At 42.1% G+C, this 3,727-nt stretch overlaps 1 long non-coding RNA gene across 1 annotated transcript; it reads left to right on the forward strand.

Annotated features, from left to right (window-relative positions):
* On the forward strand, positions 1 to 1,372 carry LOC118595762. Its single transcript, XR_004946549.1, has 2 exons — positions 1 to 53; positions 1,286 to 1,372. It is a non-coding gene; the product is annotated as an uncharacterized LOC118595762 (long non-coding RNA).
* The last annotated feature ends 2,355 nt before the right edge of the window (positions 1,373 to 3,727 follow it).

Raw genomic sequence — 3,727 nt, forward strand, 5'->3', positions numbered from 1 at the left:
GTTTGGCCAAGTGCGAGATCCTTCAGCCAGCGGCGCTTCGGCCTCGCAGAAAGGTCTGATACTTCACGGGGAAGTTTGTGTTTAACTGAGGACAGTGAGAGCTGACTGGGAGGCATGACAGGATTTTAGAAGGCATTGTAACAAGACCCCTTCAGAAAAAAGAAATACTATTTATGGTTTTCCTTGATGAAGATCAATGTTGAAACGTCCCTGTCTGGTACACATCGTCTACACTTTCTTTAATAGCAACAGGCCTGTAAATGTATGTTGTTCGTAAGTTAGGGTATTTTGATGAGTACAATTTGTATAAGGCTATAAACGAAATAGAAAATAGCAGTGGTAGTTACTGCTTGTGAAAATTCTCAAGAACTACTAAACATTGAAATATGTTTAACTAAATATTTTTTTTCCCTTTTTACTTTTTCTGAATGCATTTGAATTTTTCTCAGAATGGTATTTTCACAAAAATTAAAGTTTGTTTTTACACTTATAGGCTATCGAGGGGGTACTTGCATTTGACAGGTAAAAAAGTTTTTGTGTTTGTTTTGAGCCTCTTTTGAGACAGGGTCTCACGTAGCTGAGGCTAGCCTTGAGCATTTCTGTACTGAGGCTGGCCATGAAGACCTAATTCTCCCTCTTCTGCCTTGCAAGTGCTGAGATAAGCACCAGTGTACCACCACACATGAATGAAAACTTTAACTTTTTGTTTTGGTTTTAGATTTTCGAAACAGGGTTAAAGCTTTGCGCCTTTCCCTGGATCTCGCTCTGTAGACCAGGCTGGGCCTCGAACTCACAGAGATCCACCTGCCTCTGCCTCCCACTGAGTGGCTGGGATTAAAGTCCTGTGTGCCACTGCCCTGGCTCGAAAATGTAGTTTTAATGTGCTTTTTTTTTTTAAGATTTATTTTTATTACTTGTGTGTGTGTGTGTGTGTGTGTGTGTAATTGTATCACAGACAGGCCTCATGCTATGTGGCCTCAAGCTGGCCTGGAACGCAGGGGTGTAGGATCCTCTGGAGCTGCAGTTACAGGTAGCTATGAGTCACCTGCTGTGCATGCTGGGAACCAAACTCAGGTCTGCTAGAGCAGTTTGCTCTTACCACCGAGCCACCTCTCCAGCCCTAACTTGTATTTTCAAAAGATGTCACACCACAGTAAGGTAATTACTACGGGCCGAGCATGCACCTTTAATCCCAATACACAGAGACAAAGGCAGGCAGACCTCTATGAGTTTCAAGACCATAGTAGTTATGGAGAAAATAATGCTTTTTTTTTATCCCTTTTAGGAAATAAAGAGAAGAAATTTTTCTATAGTCATCCAAAGTTAAAGAAACTGGAAGAAGTTATAATTGACACTTCAGGTCATGGAATGCGGTGAGTAACAGTTAGTTTCAAGGCCAAGTAGTTACTGAAAAAAACAACAAACTAAAATTCAAGGGAGAAGGTGGATTCTAATTACTCTGGATAAAGATATTTAGAATTTCTGAAGAAAGTTTGGATGGTTAGGAGCAAGAAGAATATGATGGGATTTGAAAAAATAGGTTTTACATGAAAAGTTTAGTGTGGGGGCAATGTAAGGGCAACAGAATCAAACAGCTTACGTCGTTTAGTAACTGCAGTGGTTTCTGGGTTACCAGGAGAAGCAGTGGCAGTCAGAAAAGCGTCACCTTACCAAGTTCCACCCACCCCTCCGCAAGCACTGAGACCCGAGCGGTGGTCAGAGTGAACCAGAGGCTGCGGTCGTGCAGTCCCTTCATGTGGCATGGAGGCCCAGGCAGCGTTTGGGAGGCTCCCTGGCCTGATTAGGATGGTGCCCTGTGGTGAATGATGGGGAAGGATGGATGCACGTCAGTGGAGCTTCTACATGCTTCTTGTCTGCAGAGTCTGTAAAGGGGAGGCGACATGCATGTGTTTGAATTGATGGACTAGTATTGATCCAGGAATGAGTTGATTTCTTGAACCATTATTTTATGATAGCCAGTGAAGAATCAGGGAGTTCAAAAGTCATTAAATTTACTCCTGAGTCTGTTGTTTTAGCTTCTGCTTCTAGGAGTTCCTCTCTGAAATGCTGTTTTTTCTGGTTTTTTTTTTTTTTTTTTTTTTTTTTTTTTTTGATGTGATCCTGGCATTGACGCACACTGGTTTGTGTACATTCTAGGCAATCTACTACTGAAGTGTTTTTTCTTAGCCTTTCTATGCCTTTTTAAAAACATAGTATTTCTGTTCCACAGCTAAAAAACACACTGAAAGAAAAGCAGGAGACCAGAGTTATGGTCTTCCTCCTCGTTCGCGAGATAGTGTGGAAGAGATTGCAGAAATGCTTTTACAGCACCAGCCAGTGATTAGAAGTGGTGACATTTGTCGGCCACGCTTCGGGGAAAAACACAAAAGGTTTTACCCCAGAAGGAGCAACTAGAGGTACTAGTTACCACTTTCCAAGTTGAGATGGCAGTTTCTCTCGCCGCCCTGCCCATCCAGAAATCACACTCAAGCTATGAGGCTTGCCTGGCAAGTAATCCTTACGTGCTGAAGCCGCCCCCTTCAGGCGCCGAACCCATTCTTTCTGATTTGCTTATTTAAAGCGGTCTGACTTTGTAGCCTAGCTGGCTGCAACTCATAGACATCAGCTTCCTGAGTACGGGGATTAAAAAGTGTGCACCACCATACTAAGGGTTAAACATTCCACTTAAAGTTTAGATTCACCCTAACCATACATTTAGTTCTATAGGAGTAATGCGGCTTTCAGGCTTTTACCTGCCCTCGTGTTTCAATGATGCTAAAGTAAACACTGGGCTTGCTCATAGACGGAGAAACATAAAGCTATTTACAGATTTGTACTTGGTAAATTATATGCTGACAATAGTAATTATTATACAAAGGAAGAGGCACTGTTCTTTCTATTTGATCGTACTGGTTTTGACTTATTTTGTCGTTTTATGACACCCTCCCCGCTTCTCGGCATCCTTAATGCTTTAAATCTGATTTTAACCTTTTCAAGATGAGTAAGAGGATGCAAAGTCTGCAGTTCTGTGGTGTGAACTTCTGGGTGTGTTTGTGTTTGAGGTGTGTGAAGGCAGTTCCGGGATGCGGCTAATAACACATCGGTTTTCCACCCTGCTGTTGGTGAAAGAGGTTTTGGATATAGGGGAAGTCATCTTATAATATGCTTTGACGCCCAGAAGAGCCCAAATTCGCCTCATCCAGCGCATGGGCAGAACTGGCCGCCGACGGCAAAGGCAGGATTGTTGTTATCCTCGCAGAGGGCCGGGAAGAGCGGGTAATGGATTGGTGCAAACTTGATTGACGCTGACTTTTAGAGAAACAATTCCAAAGACAACTGCCTGTCTTTTAGCATTAAAAGTCCAAGCACTCTAGGTAAATGTGCTTATTTATTCCCCCATTTTTCTATTTGATGCCTTAAATGTTTTTGTAGATTATAAGTTTTGAAACAAAATTCACTTTCCTAAGTTTTACCTCATTTGAAGAAATGCATTTTGGTACTTCAGCATAAGTCACCTTTATTTCAGCAACTGATAGTATTACTTCTTTTTACTGTTTCCCTACACTTTTTTATTTGTTTGATTTTTTTGTTTGTTTGTTTGTTTGTTTTTGGTTTTTTTGAGACAGGGTTTCTCTGTGTAGCTTTGCACCTTTCCTGGATCTTGCTCTGTAAGCCCAGGCTGGCCTTGAACTCACAGAGATCCACCTGGCTCTGCCCCGAGTGCTGG

The sequence above is a fragment of the Onychomys torridus genome, chromosome 14 (genome assembly GCF_903995425.1).
Source record: "Onychomys torridus chromosome 14, mOncTor1.1, whole genome shotgun sequence".
NCBI lineage: Eukaryota > Metazoa > Chordata > Mammalia > Rodentia > Cricetidae > Onychomys > Onychomys torridus.